This window comes from Neolamprologus multifasciatus, chromosome 11 (genome assembly GCF_963576455.1).
Source record: "Neolamprologus multifasciatus chromosome 11, fNeoMul1.2, whole genome shotgun sequence".
Classification (NCBI taxonomy): Eukaryota; Metazoa; Chordata; class Actinopteri; order Cichliformes; family Cichlidae; genus Neolamprologus; species Neolamprologus multifasciatus.
The window spans coordinates 25925939-25949476 of record NC_140449.1 but is presented as its reverse complement, the minus strand read 5'-3'; the positions used below and the strand labels follow the sequence as shown (position 1 = coordinate 25949476).

At 40.0% G+C, this 23538-nt stretch overlaps 1 protein-coding gene across 2 annotated transcripts in view; it reads left to right on the top strand.

Moving 5' to 3' along the window:
* The first annotated feature begins 4876 nt into the window (after window positions 1-4876).
* The window catches only part of fhl3a (four and a half LIM domains 3a), a 28059-nt gene continuing 9397 nt past the window's right edge, over window positions 4877-23538 (top strand). Inside the window, exon 1 of one of the 2 annotated variants that reach the window (XM_085176534.1) lies at window positions 4877-5105. The gene's annotated coding sequence lies outside the window, so the exon portion shown is untranslated. Of the gene's footprint in view, window positions 5106-8195; window positions 11272-23538 lie in introns of those variants that run through there. The other variant, XM_085176535.1, reaches the window with a different exon arrangement.

Here is a 23538-nt window from a genome sequence, read left to right as displayed (position 1 = left end):
TTTGCCTGGCATGCAGAATGTCTTGCGGGTGATGAGACCTCTGAATGGGATCAGTTTTTCCACATTATGTCACGGGCTTGTTTATCAGTGTGATGGCTAATCACCCCGATTCCTGTGAAGGTTTCAGCCCAAGGCCCCACTGATCCACTCACCCACTAACATGTATTTAACTAGGCAAACACAGACTGCAGCCAGGATTTACGGGTTAATGTCTGCCTTCTGACTTACTAGGCTCCGTGCTGTTTAATTCATGTGAGTATTTATCATTACAAGTAAAATGCCTGGTGAGCCACGGCAGGGGTAAATGCTACTTTGGAAATCAGGGACTTGTAACGAGCTGACACAAGAACAGGAGCACAACAGCTTGTGGGTTTGTTCATGGTCAGCAATGGAGGAATGCCCTTGCAGGGCAGATGCAGAGCCATTGGGTTTTCCAATATGACCTCGTAAAAATAACACTGCTGACATATTGTGAGGCTGCTGCACTCGGGGTGAGCTCAGGACTTTGGTATGTCTCCCCTGGCCGTGGTTGGTCTTCATCTGCATCGGGCCATTTGACCAACCCAGTCGAAAAATGGACGGGCTACAAATTTCTCCTGTGTGATTATTTAGTTGTATCTCCTAAGAGATTGAATAAGTTGTTGCTGTCAGCGGTAGAAAGTAGTGTTCGGGAAATTCTATTTACATCATTTCTATTTTCTAGTACATTGTATAAATAACCTTTATTCTTAGATGGAAATATCAAACTTTTTACAACATCTGGCAGCTACACTTCAAACTGACTTAAGAATTCATTGGAGTGAACCCATTATGCCTACTTCTATATCCACAATGCCTTTTTCTTGGCACACAATTTAACATAATCCTTATTTACGTCATACCAGGACTCCATGCAGTTGCTCAGTCATCTACTTTCAAGATGCTGTAGTTCTTCCCCCTTTAAGGAAGCCTTTAGGCCAACTTTCTCCTGATTGGCTGCCTATTGCAAACAGAAGATGAAGATGTTTTCATGTAGTTAGCAATTCTGTCAAGCATCTTTCCTCTTATGAATTCCTCATATGGTTTAGTTTAGATAACTAAGAAGGTAAAATGACCCAACATTAAGAAAAGAATGAAGTCAAAGAGCATTAATAAACAAAACAAGAAGAAACACTCAGTATTATATTATATAATAGCAGACGTCATTTTACCCCAGAAGGATCCATTGAGCACCCCAGATTTATCTTGTGACTGATATACTAGATAGTTTAAAAGTATTTATATTGATTCAGTCTAATGGTGTAACATATAGTAATGTGATGCATAGCTTTTTCTTTGTAATAGAACAGTGTTACATTGTGCTTCTTTATGCCCAGTTCCCAGTAAATTACAACATAGGGGCACTACTGGGTGGGATTCTCACAATAGTAAATTAACCACAAACTCTTGTAAAACAAAATTGTCTACTATTAAGTGTTGATATGGTGCTTATTTTCTCTGCTTGAGTTTTGAGAGTGTATATTGTGCCATAACTGGTTTTATACTCCAAGTAATCATGGCTGCAAAGTGTAGAAAAAAGGGTTTTTAGATCAGACCTGATGTGCTCTGTAAATAAGCTCTAATTGCTGATATCATCAAAAGCCTTTATTTTGAAATTGATAGTCTTGTGATAGGTTATTTTGAGTTTATCTTTGATAGATGATAGATAGTGTGCTCCATGTGCTTCTCTATCTAAAGCTACAAAGATATTGTAAATTCAATTTAAGTATCCAAACACCCTTTGAGTTCATGCTATTTCGTGCCTCTCACCACAGAATTTGTCGATATTTTTATTACATTATAGCGGGACGTCACGATGTCCACTTGCCATTATGTATCTGGTGAAAACACACACAAATTGTACAGGACACATTTAGATATCACTCAAGTGGGGCATTTAGCAATTTAATAACACCATTGGTCTTGTGCTCAGGGTTATGAAATTTCCCTTGTGGGACTAATAAAGGTATATCATATCATATCATATGTTGTTCATTTGAGCTAATTTGCCTCAGATGTTTCAAAACCACACATCCAAGAAAAGAGCGTGTTGTGTGTAGTGTAGCACATAATAATCAAAAACATTCATTGCATAGCATTCACTTTAGACATTATGATCCATTTCTGTTCATGATCAAGTCACATTCAGTTGACTCATATTAAACCTTTAACTTGTTTTGCAAAACTAAAATATAAATGTTTAAGGTAAAGGTCACAGTTAACTTGGTTACAAAGTAAGAAACTCATCGGACTATCTCGACCACGATGAATTGACAGGCCTGTAATCCTGTAATGTTTCACACAGCCTGATGGGACCACGCCTCAGAGTGTAAAATTAGAATTCATAATTAGGGGGTTGCGTGGAAGTGAGGGGTCAAACGAGTGTGGATCACACTCTTTCAGTTTTCAAAGAACCATGAAAAACAACATGCCACATGATCGGAGGGTTTTGTTTTGAACTTTAATTTAATATGGGATATCCTCTGTTGCTCGTCCATAAACAATCAAGAAACAACGATGCCATATTAAGTGACTCAAATTAGCAGGAATTTATATTGTAGTGTTTAGTACTTCTGAGCACTGGCATTTCTTGTGAAAGTCTTATTTGAATGAGAAGTGTATTGACTGATCGCTGTTCTTATTTACTGATGGTGGTGCAGTTGTTACACAAAGTATGTGCACAATGTAATACAAACATCTAGTCGGTTATTTATCATAGAGTGAAGAGATCTTTGCATCTCTCTGCAATAAATTTACATGAAACTTGCTTTAAATAGTGAGTTGAATCCCAGTGATAACAAATAGCTAACAGATAGCTGAGGATGGACACTTTTTCTTGATCAGAGAGTTTTAAGTTAGTATGTTAGTGCTTTACAGCCAGAGGGCTTTTAAGATGGCTAAAACAGTGTCTGAAACCTTTTAGCCCTTTACACTGGCACATTTCTGAAACTGTCACTCCGCACACATCACCCAGAGACTAATCCTGTTTTGTTAGGTGGAAGTGATAAAGGTTTGAAATTCTCTTGCATGGTCTGTTTTTGTTGTTTGCAAAGCTGTTTGTGACACTTTTGATTGAAATGCAGTGTAACGTGAATAATGTCTTCCAGGAGAAAGCGCGCACCACGGTTCACATCTGCGTGGCGTTGTGATGTTTTTTACTTGACCTTTATGTGGCCTTGCTTTGATTGAAGCCATCCTAAAATAAGAGTATCAAATAGCTTCCCTTGCAAGAAGCATATAAACCACAGAGAAGGTTTGAAAATTGAGATCATCAAACTGTGAGAAGATTAATTACTGGTTCAAATCACAGATACAGTCAGATGGTGCGGTGGCTATTATGGTCTTATCTCCACCTTACTGAAAACTTGCAGCACCCTTAAAAGGAAAATCTATGAGAGGGCCTTCAGTATAGCTGCAAACAGCAGCATGTAATAATAACAATACTGACATCCTTGAAATGAAGTCTTGCTATGAGCTTAAACAGTGGTTAAAAACAGCTTTTTTTGGCCACAGGATGATCTTAGGGGCCGCATCAAAGCAGCATAGGTCAGTATGAGGTCGCCAAGGCTTGCTTTGAACTGTGAACTGCAATACAAAGCTATACTAGCAGACTAAAAATATGGAGTTGAAAATTAGCACCACAGTTGTTTAATTACACATATTGAACTGTTAAATGTTGAGGTTTTTTCACCAATTCACAAACAGTTATTTTTTGAAAACTTTTCCTACAAAGAGTGTGGTCTTTGTGGTCTTTGCTATGTTTGAGCTGCTGCTGTGTATATGGTTGAATCCCTAACCACAGAAAGTGTATGGTGACTGCCGACCTGAACGTGACGTACTGTTTATCATGCATGGAGGCAATTGTGCCAACGATACTGTGTTTAATGGGTTGGGAACATACTGATTCACTGTAATGACTCAAATGGAGATCTCAGGATCATTCACTGTATGACAAAACAGCAGCCAGCTGCATCCAGGGGAAAATGTCACTCCCACTTGTTGAGTCATGACAAAAAATGAAACATGGGGTGTGGAGAAATGACCCACACTTTAAAATAGGGAAGTGTAATTTAACAACTGGATTTGCTCTTTACCCTTTTTGGTAATGTAACTGCATGAAAAGGTCAACAAATGTCACTTAAAAAGCAAGAGATTTGTGTGTTTTAGAAAAGCAAGAATGTCTTAATACATATCTAGGCTGCTTGCTGCTGTTCACTTTCATCAGTTAATATTTATACTTACACATTATTTAGACTATAGGAAATATAAAGTCTCTATTTGAACCCAAGTCATTAATATCTGGAATTGATCTGAGACCAAAATGTCAGAGCATTTTAACCCTATTATATGCATCCATTCATGCTTTATTTTATTTTTTTAAATGTTTTTATCGTAATGTATTTTATTTTTTTTACCCGCTTCTCCAGTTGAGGGTGCTGGCCTGGTTGGAGTCTACCCCAGCTCTCATAGAGCGGTCCCATCCGTCACGTCTCATGTGTATTAACTCTAAACATTGCCTGGGAGGTTCACAGATAATTTCACATTCATCTGTCAGACCTTTTACTTCTGCTTGATTTATTTACTAACCGGCTGATTGCTTGTCAGAATTAATTAAGGAAGCAGTATCGCCTTCTCCACCATACTTATTGTAAGTCGGTGTTTCCTGTTAAGGATATTAACTCGGCTATAATATGTAATTCTACTAAAACTGACAGCAGCACGGAAAAAATAAGGCCCGGTTGGGATGTACCCTCCACTGCCTAGACTACTCTCAGGTCTCGTTTGAAGTCGCTTCAGGGAGGGAGGAAGGGAGGAATGTTTTTTGGGGGGGCGGGATCTTGTGACTCACCAGCAACTTCCTCAGTAGTAGGACAAAAGTAGCCGGCAAGCTGCATCCCTCTCTGCCGCAGAGGTTTATCAACAGTCAGAGGAAACACAAAAAGTTGCACAGTTGCGGGCGACACGTCGGAGGAGCGATCTGCGAACTGATCCCAGTCCTGATCTGAGCGAGTGCCTGCTGACACAGAGGAGGAGGCGGGTTACCACTTTGAAGTTCCAAAGGTGCCTCCAGACTTCAGAGACTCCTGGTAGGATTCAACTTTCTTTTAAAAAAATATATATATAGAGAGAGATACAGACTTTCCCTCTCCTTATTATCACGGTATTCCTTTTTACTAAACAATGAATTTACCTTTCAAACAGGAAATTACTTCGCAAAAGATGGATCATGGCAAAATAAAATAACTTATACATACTGATTCTTGGTGAGGTATTCAGCTGAAAATACATTTCACATTTCAAAGAATCTCGAGTTTAAAGAACTTAAAGTGTTGTAATTACTAGTTGTGTCATTACTATTTTACATTCAGTAAATGGATAATAAATAACAGCCTCTGATTGTGTCTCGTGGCAAAAGTTGACTCTTTGTGAAATGTATTTTCAGCTGAATAGTGATCAGCTTACTGAAATACTGATTATTATTAGTTGTCTTTCATGTGGTTGAACTGGTAGCACTGCACTTAGCTGCACAGTATGAGCTTCATGTATAATTTAACATCTTAAGATCACATTTACTCTGTACTTTTCATGTTGGGAATTGCAAGAAAAGAGCAGGCTTGGGCTTGACATTATGACAAGTATTAATCCTTCACACCTTAGTCAAACACAGGGCCCGTGGATAAGCCTGCAAAGTAAAACCCAGAGACATTTCAGGGGGTCTAGATCTTTTCTGTCTGTCTGTATGTTTTCTCCTTTCTTTTCTCCTTTCCTTTTCCTTATTATTGTAAAACAGTATATGCAAACATGCAAATGAGGCATAAAACAAATAATGGAGAAACAGAGTGTGTTAGTTTGTGTGACCCACTGAACTGTGTCGAGGAAGGATTAAGGAGGAACTTTTGTGCCACTGAAGCAACGTGTGAAGGCCTCACGGAGCAAAGTCCCTTGGGCTTAACTTGTCATTTCTCCAGCGGAACAAAGTGGGGTATGGCAGTGTGCGTCTGGGATGGGTGTGTCCGTACTGCAGCTTTGAGGTTTGTGTTGGGCGTGTATCGTGACATCATAATGCATAGTAGCAGTGTCATCCTTGTGGTGATTGTTTGGTGTTTCATCTGTTGTGTCATGCGGGTGCAGTGGGCATGCGGTGAGAGTAACGTGTTCACAATGGGATAAAGTTTAATCCAAGGATTGAAGATGGAAAGGGTGTTTATTTTTATTTCTACAGCGTAAGCAGATTACAGACACAAAGTATTGTGTTTTTTCTTGGGTATAGTTGGAAGGGCTTTCAGGGACATAACGACTGCTGTTGTGCTGACACTACATGTGATGCCAAGTTACAGACTGAAGATGCAAATTCAGTTTTTCCATTGTGTTAGGAGGATTTTTATTACATTGCAGTGCCTGTAACAGATCATTAACATACAAAGATTTGGTCAAGTTAAATTCTAACCATGCTTTGAATCACTAGGGATCTCAGAAACACAGAAACTGTTATGCAGCACTGACATACGGTATTGTCACCATATAAAGTTGATATGGCACTTACAGTCGCATATTTGCATATCCAGCAGATAAGGAACAACACAGGCTTTTGTTTAGAGCTCTGGGATATTGACTTTCTTTTCTTAGTTTTGCCAAACAGTGAGCATAGCTGGGATATTGACTTTCTTTTCTTAGTTTTGTTCTCTCAACTAGTTCCTGTTTGTTAGCTTTGTCTGTCTGGAACTCAGCATGTAGTATACAGTCACACTTTCCAGCTTTAGCTGGGAATAGGGTTTAATGAGAGCAGAGATACGCAGTGAGCACAATAAAGTTAGGATGAGGACACGAGAAATGAGAAAATAATGAGGCAAAAATGCTGATACTCTTTGCAAATGAAGGAACCTGCGGATCTGGGTGATGTCTTTGTGATGAGCGAATGCTTATGCATAGTCTCTTGATCCATTGTTAAAATTAAAATATTATTAGATTTAAAGTAAGGGCTTGACTCCTGAAACCCAGTAGTTCCTTTGTGTAGCAGCTGAGGCCTAGGAGCCAGAGGCAGTCCTCTACTAATTAGAAGGTCACTGGTTCAATCCCTGACTACTGTAATCTGTATGCTGAAGTATCCTTGGGCAGGTTTTTGAGCCCTGAGTTTACCCCAGTGCATTCATTGGTGTGTGAGTGTTGCTCATGATGGTTAGGCAAGGTGCTTATACATAAAGTAACGCGATGAAGGCTTGTAGTAGAAAGTGCTGTGAGTCCCCATTTAATGCAGAAAAATGCTAAATGAATTATTAAATAAGGTGTGTTTAAATGCAAAGACAACAACTGTTTAAATCAGCATTAGATTCAGCACCCTTGTTTTCTTTGTGTCACTACAGAATTGAAGAGATGTGTTCTTTCTGAACTCTCGTTGTGCTTTCGCCATTGACAGGTTATGTTTATTATTTTTACACAAATGCTTTGCCACAGTGACAAGCAGAAGTAATACCCTAGCAACCAAAAGACAGTCATTCTGTCCCATTTAGCATCTGGGGAGCTTGCCTTGACAGAGCCCACGGGCTGTATAATGTATTTGTTTGCTTTTTTCCCTCTTCCTCTCTCCCTCTCTGTTTCATTGACCATGGTCACATTCTTCAGAGGTCTCAGTGTTTTCTAAAGGTTTCTCCCTGCATGGTGGTTGGACCATGGCCAGCTCTAAACTGTAGTGGGGCTGCAGCTAAATGACTTGAATTGGCTGTAGCTAGTTTTATGTGTTGGCACCATTTGAAATAAGGCCAAGGATAATGATGGAGGAACTGGTGGTCAAGTGTTTGCAGGTGGTTTGAGAGCAGAATATAGATTTGTAAAGAAGTGGTTCTCCCCTGACATTTCGCATTGTATTTTTCCTGTCCCTGTCTTCCTAACCCTCACTTGCATGCCCCCACGCTTTGGTCCTTGTTGTGTCTTGTTTTTCTTTTCAGTTAAAAATCTGAAAATTTGATTATCCCAGTACAGATATGAGACTGCATAACTTGTTTCCAGAATTTTAGACCATATAAGACAAAATGTAGTCCTTTCTGCTTCATATCTATCTATCTATCTATCTATCTATCTATCTATCTATCTATCTATCTATCTATCTATCTATCTGTATGTGTATATATATATATATATATATATATATATATATATATATATATATATATATATATATATATATATATAAATACCATTTTTCTTGAATGTGTCTCCTCCACCGTTACTCACTTCCTTCTTCATTAGGATATGGGGGCACGTGGCTGGCAGCATGAGTGTGTCTGCATTCCGTGAAAGGGGGGAAATGACCTCAGGTTTCCTGTGTGGGGAAGGCCCAGGTGCTGTGCTGTTATTGTGAGGGTCGCAAGACTTCCTCCATGGACGCTTTGTTGGTAAACGTCTGAAACATGATCCCTTGAGCCAGGGCCCCTGTGGGAGGTAGTGCCCCCCTCGCCCCACCACCACCTCACAATTCATTCATCTTGCCTAACACGTGTAACTGCTCTTATTTCTCACTGCCACAGTGTTCAGTCCATATGAGATTTTATGTAAGGAGAACTCAAACTTAATATAGACTGCAAAGGCGTGTTAAAGGTAACTGACTCTGCGCTAATGGGGTAATTATGCTCTTTTAGGAGTGTAATTAGGGGTCTGTACCTAGCACTTACAATACAGTACCTGCTATCCTTAAAGGAAATACTGTTTTCAGAAGAAATACCAAATTGTGAGGACGGAATAATAGGTAACTTATAACTACACACCTGCGAGTTTAATACAAGCTAATTATATGGCATGAAAGAGTACATCACTCTGCCTTTCACCTTATCCATTCAAGTTTTCCACACGTGTCCTATAAATTTATTACACATTGAATTTATGGAAACCATTCGTAGCTTATCAGTGTTTCCTTTGCAGCCTCTCACATGAAACAGATGTTGTTTGGGTGCAGAAATCCTGTCGATTCAATGCTTCGTCATCACATTCAGTTGTGCGCTGAAGAAATGTGTTAGTCACTCATGACTCTTTCCCTGCGCCCTCACCTAAAGGGAAGAGAGTAGGGTCATGTGCCAACAGATGTACGGGACCTGATAAAAGGAATGTCATGTAAAACCTACGGCCGTTACAAAGCCTTCCATCATCTGTGTAACCTGACTTGTTCCTGAGAGCAGGATCCCAGAAAAAAACTTTCGTTAGTTTCTTGGAACTCCTTCAAGTCCGCTGTGTGTTGACTGAAACTTTGCCAAAAGGTGTGAAGATCTTTGAATTGCATAATGTAATTGGTTGCTTAAAAAGTTGGCACCCATAAATGATGCTGTCCTGGGAATGTAGAAGATTTCGACAAAGAGGAAGAATAGTTGCAAGTCCCATCAAGAAAAGGGAGAAGGGAGGACTGAGAAGAAAGCTCAAATTCAAAGTCTGTGGACAAATTGCAGGGCTTTTATATAACTGGTAATAAGATGTGTGTTATAAATTCATATAACTAATGGTTATGTTGGGCTGTGGCTAAATCATAGGATAACCTATGGTTAATGGAAGTACTTGAGGAGAGGAATGTTGAGTGAGGAGAATTTCTCCAAGATCCAAGGTAATAAGATGTTATTCCATCCTCATATGTCTGCTAGGGAAGATGAAAAAAAATAAAGAACCAGTGCTTACACTTCAGATTGTAACACCACACTTTTTGCATGTGGAATAACAGAGAGAGATTCTTCTGGATAATATAATGAGGGACTCACTGAGTTGAAATGATCATGACTTCTGTCACAAGTAGATGACTCTCAAGTTGGTGTGTCTGTTACTTATAGATCCCTGATCCTGATCCTACCTGCTAAAATGCTTTGTAGGTTACTACATGTACATTAATCTAACAGCAATCATCAACTGTATCATCATTTCCATTGGATGGTCTTGTACATTGGCTTAATTAGGTAATAATTTGAGAGCATGTGGCAAACAGTCCTTAACCACGCAGTGATGCAAAGCAGGCAACAAACACAGCAACAGTGCTTGCAGCTTAAAATGGCACCTTTCAAAACACTGCAACCCCCAGAAAGAATGGGCTGTTAGCAAAGAATTTCTCCTAAACAACATACTAGCAGACCTCTGTTCTCATAACAGATGTCTTGGAAAGGTAATTAAAGCTTGGCTCTGTATACCTGCACTGTTTGTTCCACCACGGCACTACTGTATCTCACCTTTACCCCATGCTGCAGTGGTAGTTGTGTCTTTATTTGGCTGTAACTTCAGTTTGCCGCAATGCCAACTGCGCTGGTGTTGATTGCTTCCCAAATACTTTATAGGGTCGGCTCTCACATCTGCACAGAATGAACCCAGACTGTGACATCACAACAGAGGAAGTGCCGTCAATCGAGTTTGGGTGTAAAGCAAGCTGTTTAGCATGTGCACATTTTTATTTGAATGCTCACAAATGTTTGCTGTGTTGCACAACTGTCTCCAAGGAATGAACCCCAGGGAGTTTACACGATGTCCTGTGTGAAAAGCTGGTACATGTTCAGAAGTGAATTATCTTGTCTCTGATGAATACAACTCTGTTTATTTGGAGTGAAGCTGTAAGAGAGCGTGTTCCCCTTGCTTAACATAAACACTGTAAAAATGCCTGCTCTGCATGATGAAACTAGTAAATGATGAAGAATGTGATTCTTTAGCCAGAATATCTTGCTCCATCTTCGTAGTTGTTTTTTGCCTTTTGCGCGCACGTATCGCAGGCACACATGCATACTTTTCTACCATCTCACTTTCATCTTCACGGGTCTGTGGCAGAGACAATAGTCTCTACAGAGAAAACAAGCTGAGACAAGCCAGACTCGCTGCATACACAGAGGTGTGGATTTATGTCAGTCAATAAATTGTGCTGTATATGACAGTTGTGCCCTTTTCGAAATACACAGAGGAGAGCGCGTTCACTACTGCTTGGGTAGCATTTGGCACTAATTGTAAACCTGTCAAAGTTACATAGAATAGGTGTACGAAGAGGGCAGGATATTTTTTAGCCTCCCTTGCTTCCCTGTCTTCTCTCACCTTTACTGGATACTGACTGGCCCTCATTCGGTGCCTTGGAGGAGCCATAAATGGCAGAAAGTGGCCGTTGTCTGGCTATAAAAGGACGTTAGCTTCTCTGTGAGAAGACGACGGTGATGTACGACTAAAACGACTAACAGAGAACTGGGAAGGGATTTTGTGGCTTCTTTGGTTGAAGTGAAAAGCGAGAATGAAAGGGTGAGATGGCTAGGAGAGGTGAGCGCACGCATTTATCAAAGGACTGTTACAGAAAGGTGTAATCAAAGGCAAATGTACATCCCTACTGTTTATAGTACACTCTGTGCACCACCTCTCTGTCTTAGAGAAATTTCTATTCATTTGCAATAATTTCAACAACTATTTACTTTTATTTCAAAAATGCAAACAAGCAAAAGAACACGTTGTGCATCCAGCGATGCATCTGGCATCATCTCTCCACTATGAAACTCCTTAAAAGTGATGCAGTGTAATCTTAACAATGAAATACTGCCTTGTTTGAAAGTGTGTTCACAACCAGCCAATCACATTTAGCTCAGGATGTTTTTAGTACTTTCAGCACAATTCCTAATGATTCAAACTTTTCCAGCACCCCAGAATTGTGTAGGCGTTGTTTTACTTTTGTTTTAGCGTAATCACCTGGCATTGAAAACCATCATTGGCTCTGTAGTAATACTCTGTAGCAATTCCAAACCTTTTTGTCTTTTACCAAGGACAGAAAGTCCACGCATTCAACACTGAGCGTGGAGCCTTTCACTGTTTTTGAATATGAAGGGAAACTATATATTTGCTGAAAGTTTACAGACAATGTCAGACACTTAAACTTAAATATTGCGTACGTTTACATGCATTTCATATATAATTTTTGATTATTTGTTTATTGTTACGTATCGGATAAATGTTGGGCTGTGATGCAATTATCCTTGGATATAGTTGTCTGCACAGTTCAAAAAATTATATTTAAAAAAAAAATCTAAAGCCAAGATGTCATCATATGATGACTATGTCTCTGCCACAGCTGGAAAAACATAAAAGGGCACACAAAATAGGCCTTTTTGCAGAACATGTGGTACATCAATACACATATGGCTAAATGAATTTGAAAAATAGTACCTTGGAGTGCTTTTGCAGCAATTCAGTTTCATTTGATGGGGAAAATTTATGAATGTCTGGACCTCATTGTTGCAGCCTCAATGAAATGTATTTTTGTGTCTTTGGAAATGTCTTCTTTTTGTTCACTTCTTGCAGCTAACCGTATAGTGTCTATGTTGTCTTATCTGAGCATTATAAGAGTCACTGTGTAGTTTTCTGCCCTTATGCATAGAAATAAAGCTGTCTCTGTGATGTTGTAGAAATTATGTGACAGATACAGACCCCCCATTACAACTAGCAGCTTGATGTATTGTATATGGCCTGGGCAGCGAGTCAAACTACCAACAGAGATGGTTTTTGTCCGCATTAGTAGCAGCACAGTACAAATATAACATTTCTCCAACACAATACATCATCCGGGTTTAAAAAAAATTTTTTTTTAAAGTTAGGATGCTGATGTGCAATAATTTGCAAATCATTTAAACCCCATATTTAACTGAAAATAGAATATAGGCAAGTCAGATTTTGAAGGTGAGATATTCTACTGTGTGTTTAAAATTATATTTGATAATAACTACCAGCAACACATTTGAACATAAAGATTCTACATAAATGGATATAAGCTTTTCTGACGCTGTGCTCAAATATGATGCACAAGAAATAATTTGGTTTTATTTATATAAAGCCATTACACCACAACAATTATCTCAAGGCATCTTTATATAGTAAAGTAAAGACGCTAGAAGGTAACGTTAAGGTCTCGCCTTCTTCCATCCTACTAAACGCCCCTCAGAACGAGACAGTCTTCCTTATTCATACTATATTCTCCAGTCTTTTCAGAAGCCTGGCAAAAAACACTAAGTTGTTTTCCTACTTGTCCTAAGGTCCACCATACGTTTGCAATTCTGTCAGTACTTTAATGGACCTAAACATTCAGCTTCAAACAGAACCACATCCAGTGTTGGCAATGGAAATTAGATCAATGGGTAAAATGCAGGCCAGACGGTGAGCAAAGCAAAGCAGAGGGCCAATGACACAAGCGCCATGACTTCACCGTGGAAGTATTCAACCCCCCTTAAAAAACCCCATCCCTCATCGCATCGCACGCTTTCTCAACACTGGTGAGTGGAAACTGTTTAAGGTTTAATGATTGCTGAAGAAAAAAGAAGGAAAAAGTGTCCTATAGTATGAGAAGACTTGCATGATCAAGCTCATTTGAGACTCTGCGTGTTTCTTGAGAAGATCAGGCATTGGATTATCTCAGTGTCTCTGCACAGCATTTTGTGCCATGTAACTTTTAACCTTTATCTGCTGCTAGTCTAATAGTGAAGGTGGATCCATCTATCCTGATAATTTACACTTAGCATGACTTACATTTACACTTTACTTGATCGATGAAGAGGCTGTGAAACCAGGATGCTATCCTTGTGGCTTTAGCTAAGTCCTCAACTTGTGTCTGTTTTGTGTTCAGCACAGTTCCCAAATCATTCTTCTATATAGGAAAGAGAAGCAGGACAAAAGCTGAATAAGGTCAGACAAGAGTCGAGTAGGAGCTCTGGTTAATAGATTGAAAGAGATAGACAGGTCTTCTTCGGAAGCAACATAATTCAGCAATGCTATCAGTGTTTACCAAAGCACCTGTTTTCACATCTCGCCTCTCCATTTAACAACTGCTGCTGGGTCTTTGCATTTTATCACCGATAATGAATTAGGTGGGGAAGATGAATGGTGTTTTGCATGGCTGCATGATAAAGAGATCCCAGTGTGTGACACTCTAAGATAAGGACCTGACGGATTGCAGCTCTCTTTCGGCAAAGTCAAGAAACAAGCTTGGATTTCTGAACTTGCGGCTCATCTCGGGGACTTAAAACAATCTCAGATAAATCTACTGGGATGTATTGTGTATCACAGGGACTGCTGTTTTTTGATACTAGTGCTAATCACTTTTAGGTGACTACACGCTTACATCTACTACTATCACTCCACCTCTCCCTGGTTTTTCTGCTATGTTTTTTTTTCTACTCCTACGGCTTTGCCTAGGTCACTACACAAATAAATGAATGCACTTGTGCGATTGTGGCCTTGTGAGTGGATGCAAGAGCTCAAAACATAAATGATCAGAACTAGTAAGGGACAAAAGACATATAGTCTGAAGCTTTGTTCGATGGCGGCAGAGAAAAGTGGAAATCGGTAGGTGTAGGAGCAACTGAGGGGCGTGGGGAGGTAAGGGTGGATGCATGTCAGTGTGATTTATGGACACCTTTTGAAGTGAGCTCATTGCAGCCACAGAGCCTACCTGCTGCATTTCAGAGCCGAGACATTCTCCTAGCAGTCAGGCGAGGGGGATGTCTGACCTCTAGGTCACTAACCTCCACTAGTGCACCGCTCACATATACACATCCTGGTTTTGTAGCCAATCATCATGTGTTTTGTTGGGGGGGTTCCAGAAAGCATACATGCACTACCAAGGCATCAGGACTTGGCCCAGAGTAACCTATTTAAAGGTTAAAGCAAACAGGGAGACTGACAAAGAGGAAAAAGAGGCGGCTGATCTCCGGATCATAAAAAGTGGGTCACAGGAGATATGTTCCTACACAGTCCTTTCTTCTTTTTTTGCATCAGTATGCAGAAATATAAATGGAAATTTATACAATCTCAAGTTGAGTCTGAATGGAAACTGATTTTTATCGTCCCTTGCACTTTAAATCTCACTCTACGGTAGTCTCACCAACAATGACATCATTGTTTGACTAAGTAAGGCTTCCATCTTCCAATTTGCTGATGAGGGTTCGAGTGTAAGGGGGCGCCTGATCGTCAGCCTGGTGTGAATTCATCAACTACTCATCATGTTTAGATTGTTGTTACCAAGATCTTCCCACTGTGTTTGAAACTCATTTCCTTAATGCATTAGACTGCTTGACCCTATCAGCTTCATTTATGTGAGCAGAAAAGCTGGGGATCATAAATATGAGAGATAATTACACCCAACAGGAAGTCCCCACAAAGAAAGTTAAACAAATGGTGTGTGTGTGTGTGTATGCAGCTGCTCATTGCACTCTTCGTGCCACTTATTGCCCCCTGTTTTGGTTGCAGTGTTTATTTTTTGTTTGATCTCTCTACGCTCTACCCTCAGCTTTGTGTGTGCTTGCATTAGGTGTGTGCAAAAACGTCCACAAATTGCTGCAGGTGTATCTGTGACTTTGCCCTTCCGCGGGACTGTTTCACTGTGTTTAGACATAATACATCTGTTTTTCATTGTGACTGTGTGTTTGCAAAATATATGTGAACATCTTTCTGAGAAGTCCCAGAGATGTCTGTGTTTGGGGTAACAGGAAGAAGCAGTGTGTGTGTGCATACTGTCTTGGACTTCTCATTGTTATCCACCGCATGCGGGTGAAAGCGGTCATCGGCCAGTAGGAAATGAACCTGGGTATGTTTCTCAGACTGATTAGCAGAGTAAAGGAAGTGGACATCATGTCTTTTTTTTTTCTTTTTTTATGACTGGGGAACACGACGCTTGCATTACAGGCTTCACTCTTGAAATAGTGAGGAAGTCCAGAATCGCCTTTTCGGGATGGCATAACACATCAGTTTTCACATTGCACCAGCATTCCTAATAAAACGTTGGGTTGTGCCCTCAGGCAGAAGTGAGCAGGATGAAATGAGAGCTAAACATCACTGCCAAGAGGTTTATGGTGCTAGGGAATGAGGGCACTGTTTACTTGTTGCCATGGAAATGTGTCTGAGAAGGGAAAGAATGGCAACATGTACTGGAAATGACTTCTAAGCTAATCAACCCAGCCAGTTCACAAGTGGCATGTTACCCTTATTTTCTTATCCAGTGAATTGCTTTTTTGTTGTTGTTGTTTAAATAAACCTGTCTTTTCAGGGAAACAGTGTCAAAGGGGGAGAGAGGTGAGTGTTTTGGTCTGCTATGGTTATGAAGCACAATTTGTGCAGCTGTTGTCAGGAACGTAGATTTCTCTCACCCATTATAATGCATAAAACCCATAAAATCCCTGGCGCTCAGTGAATGAAAACATCCACCTGCTTATTACAAAATGCTGAATATTCATGTCTGGGGATATTTGGATGAATGTCTAAACAGAGAAATAATAAAAAGCTCCCTTGCCTTGATATTAACCTCAGGGTCAGGTGCCATCACTGCACCCACGAGCCGCAAGTCTAAATGAGTTAAAAATAATTGCTTGCACTTGTGAGTGTATACTCAACAGTTGTGTGTGGCATGCTCAGATTGCTGAGTGTGCGGGCTGTGAAACTCTAGCCTGGTTCCTTGATGTCCTGGCTAGTTATGCTGACTCAGCAACATTAGGAGACCACCTGGGAATGACCAAGAGTCTGAAGGAGCCATTTGGTGTCTTTTGGTTCACAGTTAGCCTCAGGGCTGGTTTCCCAGCCATGAAGTAAGTATAGTCCTAGACTACAAACTTTTATCGATGGAGATGTTCATGGATTTATTTGCTTTTTGCTCTGTTTTGTGTTGTTTTTTTAGTCTGGGACTAGGCTTAATCCTCGTCTGGGAAACTGCCTATAAATTTCAGTGCCCCCGTGTGACTAATAGCCACAAAATCAGTGTCTAAGGAGCAGAGGTCTGAACATGTTTAAGTTTCCCACCTCTGTGGCCATGCTTATCAAGTATACTTTAAGTTTAGACATAAAATACAAGTGCATAGTTAATTAATTATGTTACCAGGTATGTGAAACATTGCTGACTCACATTATAGGCAGGATTAAGTGGATTTGTGCATGTGTGTGAGTTACCCCCAAACATTACAGTTTTTCTCGATTGCAAAAACACTAAACCCTATTGTCTGAACCAAAGTCTCAGTTGCCTGAACCCACTTATTGAATCAATCACTCTTTTGGCAAAACCATAAGCACTTTTCTCTTGTTTAGAGCTTGTCAACACATTGTCATTGTGATGCACCTGTGTTGCATAATGGTGAGCACACGTGGCAAAAGTCAAACACAAGTAAAGCTCAGGTGTCTCTGGTTGAACACAACAACTCAAAATTTATCACACTTGTGGCTAATGATGTGAGGGTACATATAAGCCAGAGCACTGGTTTGTGAGGCACTACAATGGATAGACATCCAAAAAAAGGAGTTCATGTGAGAGGAGGTCAAGCAGGTCAAGGTGGTCGAGGTGGTCAGCGAGGACAAAGAACAGTAATTTCAGATGAAATCAGAGCTACTGTGATTGATCATGTCCTTGTCCATGGAATGACAATGAAGGAGGTCGGACTAAGGGTACAACCAAACATCAGTAGATTCCACCATACTCCCCTTTCCTGAACCCCATTGAAGAATTCTTCTCCTTATGGCGGTGGAAGGTATATGAATGCCAAACTTACACCAGGGTAAATCTCCTGCAAGCCATTGAACTGGCCTGTGGTGACATGGGTGTGGAGGCATGTCAAGCCTGGATACGGCATGCCAGGGGTTTTTCACCCCATTGCCTGGCCAGAGAAAATGTGGCCTGTGATGTAGATGAAGTCCTGTGGCCTGACCCGGTATGGAGAAATGATGCTGTGGCAGAGTAATGCACTTCTTTTCTTTGTACTTCATTTTTATATTTGTGTGCTTTATTTCTACGTACAAGTGCTACATGTAAATGCACAGGATTTCTGTTTTTTGGCAAATTCTCCTTTCTATGTACAAGTATTAGAAGAGATGCCCAGGTATTTTGGTTTGCAACATGCATTTAGCCTAAATAAACATTTGTTTGTACCGCTTCATGTCCTGAGCATTGTGTTTTCCTTTTTTCTACGTAGTGTTTAGTGACTACTCAGTAGAGTATTTAATTTAGATTGACTTGAGGCATGATTTGATGGCATAGTTCAGTTTTGAGCACAGATTGAACTGTTTTGGGGTGAAAGTTTGGATTTGCAAGAAGAGTCAGACGTTTTGTGAATGTAGCTTGAAAACTGGGTTTTGTGTTCACAGTTTCGGGAAAAGGAGAGTAGCTTCCCAGGAATGAGTCTTAGCAATCGAGAAAAGCTGTAAGACTTGATTTTAGGATTGATGTTAGAATGACATAACAGTTTGACTGGGCAGTGTCCTCTCAGAGACAGAGAAGTTAACACACAAACACACAAATGCATGTGTGTTTGTGTGTTAACTAATGACAGATTCAGTCACTGTGCTACATTACAATGCATCAATCTGTGGCCCTTTCAGACAGGTCTCTAAAGGAACTCTAAAAATGACTGCTCCTCTTGTTTTCACTCAGAGTGAAAACAGCCATTCCTAACAAGGTCAAAAGTTGTATAACACAGATTTAAGTACAACAATAAAGGCATAGCCATAGCAAATAGAAAAGAAAAGGAGAAATGTCCATGACTCCATCGCAATTTTTATTATATCACAAAGCATGGATAACAAAGTCAAAGCATTTCCAAACCACTGTGTAATTAGATTTAATTTCCCAAAATGCCACAAACAGATCAAAAGTGCCTGCCTCAAATACAAAGTAGGAGCTGTGTAAAACAAGGGGGGAAAAGGACTTTGACCTAATTTATTAAGGTTAAAACTCATGCACGGAGTATGATACTCTGAACTTTATTAAGGGATTAATGGGGAAAATTCAGAAATGTTGTGCAATTGGTTTAGTTAACAGGTCATTACTAAATCTGACTGTTCATGAAACAAAGGCACAAAGGGACAGACACAAATATATATCGTTTGATTTGCCATTGAAGATATTGTATCAAAAGCCCCCCACCCCCCCACCCCCACCCCGGATCTTGGTCTTCTGAAAACATCCTCTCCTGGGGCTTGCAAACCAGTAAATGAATCCCCCAGCTTGCAAGTGGAAGTACCCTGACCTCACTAAGCATACTTCTGTCCTTAGATCTGAATGTAGACTAGGGTGGCCACACTGAATGCATGAGTAAAGAAGGGCTCTTAAAAATGGGAATACATTTATTCAAATGTTATGCAAAGCATTACAAAGCAGGTGACTGAAAAGGTTCTCCACTAAACTGTGAAGGATTCAGATTTCAAAGGGATTCCCTATCCTGTGGATCATAGGGTTGGGGATGACGGGGAGGATGTGAAGATAGCAGGACAGTGACTTTCCATGCTTGTGCACAAATCTGCCATGGGAAACTTTGGAGAAACAGGTTCTTGGTATTAAACTCTGTGTTTCTTTAAAGAGAGACACGGTCGTGGTAAATCCTCTCTGAAAGCTATATAGAAGGCTTAGAACAACTCTGTTCATTTTAACTATTCAAAGCAGGAGTAAGACTTTGAGAAAACTGAACTTTTGTCTTGAGATCTTTCAGCACCTCTATTGGCTTCCCTTTGTTGTTTGCCTTTGTTTTCTGCAGGAATCAACTATTTGAATCGTTTGTTGTGAATTGGCTGTTTTCAGTGCCATTGTTTCTGAATTCCTTACTTTCCTCTCCTCACTCCACACTGTTTTCCACCTTTAAATATATTCAAAGATTAACTACAGAGCAGACTGTCAAGTTTTAGGTTTTTTTTTTAACCTTTCTTGCCAGCTTTTACATTTTTTTTTGTCTTTGTCCTCACTCCCATTCTAGTTTTCCCCATGCCATCTAAATACCAGCACAGAGAAATAAAAAAAAAAAAAGTAAAAACGGTGCTTTTCCTGCATTCTCAAGGCATTGATTCTCCAAAATCTCCACTGGCACACAGGAGTTAACTGCATAGTTCCTCCAATGCAAACCAGATGTGAGGCACTAATGTATGGCAGCATTTTTTTTTTCTTCAAAGGAAGACAAATGTAGGCCAAAAATGTAGCCTTTTGACCATCTGCACACAGTGGTACAAAAATACATTCAGATTCAGTTCACTTCCAAGCTTTCCCTCATGGTGGTTGGGACAGCACTGTATGATTTAAAGTAATTGTAATGTTATTGTTTGGTGTTGGTGGAGTATTGTGGAACACTCGGATTGAGATTGGCTTCTGGAAACGGAGCGGTGACGTGTGACAATTGCATTTTCAGCTGGGTTCTTCTTCACGGAGTTTTGTGATCCATGCACACATGGAGGCCCTCTAGCTAACACGTCCTCAACTGTCAGTTGGGCCAAGTAACTGTCAGACTGTGAAAAATTTATGTTTTAAGTATAGCTAAATTAAGTGCAGTATGTACTGGGCTTTTGTTTATCTTTTGTACACACATAAATCATTGTGTCAGATCCTTTTAATGAAGGACTCCAGAAGGTTTGAGATACAGTTCTTTCAAGCCAGCTGATATTCACTTGTAGCTTTTCCCTAATACCGCTGTGTGCACAACACAACAGACTGAAGGCTAATATTAAAAGACATTAAGTCATATCCCCACACTGGTCATTAAAAGCTGCCAAGAATGGACAAATTACAAAGGCCATGGTGACATTTGCTGTTGCAGGTACTCATTTTCTTCCTTTATGTTTATGATGTTGGCTTTAACTTGAGCCTTCTGTCGCCTCCCACTCCACACCAGGCGGTGTTTAAATGCTCAGAGGCAATAACAGGTTAGCCTTCCAGTGTCTGGTCCTGCAGCCTGTGCTCTGTTGTCAAGTCTGACCTATGCTTCCACAGAAGAGCAGTCTCAGGTGACCTCACGCCAGACCATATCTACGTCTCTCTGCCCTGCCACATCTTTCTCAACCATGTTGTTGAAAGAAACTCAGCAGAAGAAAGTGTCTCTGTGTACCTTTATATTCAGATGCTCCTCTAATGTACTGAGAATGTGGGTGGCCCAAGATTTCCTCTAATGAAAGACGGAGAGTGCAAAAATGACAACAGATCTAGTGGAGCCACTGGTTATCTACCAATAGCATCTTAACAGTGGCTGGGTGCCGACCCCATCAAATAAACTCTGATGACTTTTTTTTTAGTTTATTGCAGAGATTGCAGTTTGGATTTCTTGCTAAGAGTCTGTATAACAGCTACACTAAACAGCGGCCTATTTGACTAAACTGTCAATTCATTGTGGAGGATTTTCTTTGCTACTTTTAAGTAAGCAAAGTTGTTGCTTAATACTAGAATTAAAGTGGGGGTTTTTTTTGTATTTCCCAAACCAGCACTTGTATGCTTGTTTAAATAAGCACATCTGTCTTTGAATAGAGCAGCAGCATTATCTCTCATTCATGAGCAATTTCCTTCTCTGCCTGTGATAAGACTCAGTGTGTCCTTTTGATTGCTGGACTTTATTTATCTGATCTAGTGAAAGCCAACAGGAACAGCGCACCAAACAACTGACTAATTTAGCAAATACATAGCAATGTCCAACCCTGTTTTTGTTTTATTACGACCTAAATATTTCTGACCACTTTCAATGATCCTCACAAAAACAGCCATACTGATGGGATTTAGTTTGTTGAGTGACTTGTGGATTTGGAACATTTTCCCAGAAGGTCTAGTTGCGAGTCACTTGAAAAGAAAACATGAACGCAGTTCTTGTGACATTGTGTCATAAACTTAAGCTCTGAACCATTAAAAGAAATCTTCATTGTGCAATTCATGCTTTGACTGCATTAGTCACCATAATGAAATTCTTCCTTGGTTATGAGGAACTGGAATGAATGAACTCATCTCCATCAGGCTCTTTTCATATAGCCACTGGATGGAGACACAATTGTTTTCACAAGTGTTTTTCTTGCTAATGTGCTTTATTTTTCATATGCTCAAGTAGGCTCTAAAACGATATACTGAAATTACTCCTATCTCAAAGCCAGAAAAAGCTCACTGTGTTTGGAAGATGTCCAGGCAGCAGACAGGACACAATGTGATCATATGTGTTTATCCAAATGCAGCTGTTTCAGTTTTTCTCTAATATATTGTAAGACTTTTGTAAGACAACATGCATTTTGCTTTTTATCTCACATTCTTTGCTCATTATCCGTTTGGGCTTCAATTCATTTCTACTTCATCACTGTCTCTGGAACCTTTATAGATGGAACCTGTGGTGTACTACTTGAAGGTGACCCGCACAAAACACACTCCTTCATTGAGTTTGTGAGTCTTTTTACTGCCGAAAGATTCAGTCAGTTAAAGTGATTGAGTGGCTTTTGTTGCTACTACTTTTTCAAAGTAAATCAGGCTTTACTCTTCACAGTAAAATCCACACGTTTCAAGTATCCACTTGGATTTAAAAGCACACATGTCACAAAGGACGTATAAACACAGACCTACAATAACAAACAGCAGTTGCTCTTATGCTTAAATGGCTTCTTCTTAACTACTTTATCGCATGCATGCCTCATATTACAATGCAACCACAACTTTTGTGTAATTTCCACCTTAAAATTAAACAGAACAATTTTAAAATATGCTCCTAAAGTGTCACTGCTGTGCCACGGCCGTGATGCTATTTCCTCCAGTTGTCATGCTGGCTAACCTTGGTCCAACCAGTCGCACTGTTTCCGCACTGGCACTATTATTAATCTTTGATTTGTGACATTTCCCCATTAACTGTTTAATAAAATAGTCATAAAATGTGTTTTTCTCATTCTTATTGCTGAAAATTGATTCAGTAGTTTCTCTGTTAATGTGGAGTATATGTATATATCTTTACATATATAAATAACTGTAGGAGTGTTTATTACAGCTCATACACAGCTATCTGCTTTCTGTGGTCAAGATGATCTCTTTCCCCAGTTGGTGTAGCATGATGTCAGGAGATATTTTACAAACATGTTCTCCAGATAAGCTGCAGAGGACAAGGGACAGATTTCGCACATTTGTTCCCAGCAGGCTGTGTGACTGTTCATTTGGAATTAACCAGAGCGTATGCAAAGTTTGGGCTGGGGATTAACAGGCCTGCCTGTGGGACTGGACAGGGTGTTTGCTAGCTCTTCAGTGACCAACCATGACTATGTTGCTCAGCAACAGGATACAGTCTGCATGCTCTGGTTGGTCTGTTGCTTTGTGGTGTCTCACAACTGACCCTGAACATGACCTCCTGATGCCAATCATTGATGGCTGTAATGACTATTAGAATGTGGCCTTGGCATTCTTCTGCTATCTTATAGCCTGATATACGAAAACAAGTCTGAAGGTCTGTTTGTAGCAAGTTTAAACCCAACTATAATTCTATAGTTGCGTTTTGACATGTGGTTGGAGCAAGAGCAATTATTGCAAAATTTGCAAAATTTGCAAAATAAAAAAGTTTATTCTAAATATGACTGTGACATTCCTGCAGAATCAACTTCACCGACCCCGCTGCTGAAACGAATGTTGCTTTGAAAATCTAGAGAATGGAATGCATCATTGTCTGCATTGTCTGCATCACTTTCCTTCTTCAGAAAGTGTCTTTCTGAAGAAGCACTATATTTGAACTTTCTGCAGTAATTTTGGGCCTATGTCGATTCAGTGGCGATTTTCCTGAAAAGCCCACACTTTTCCCAGGGGAATGAATT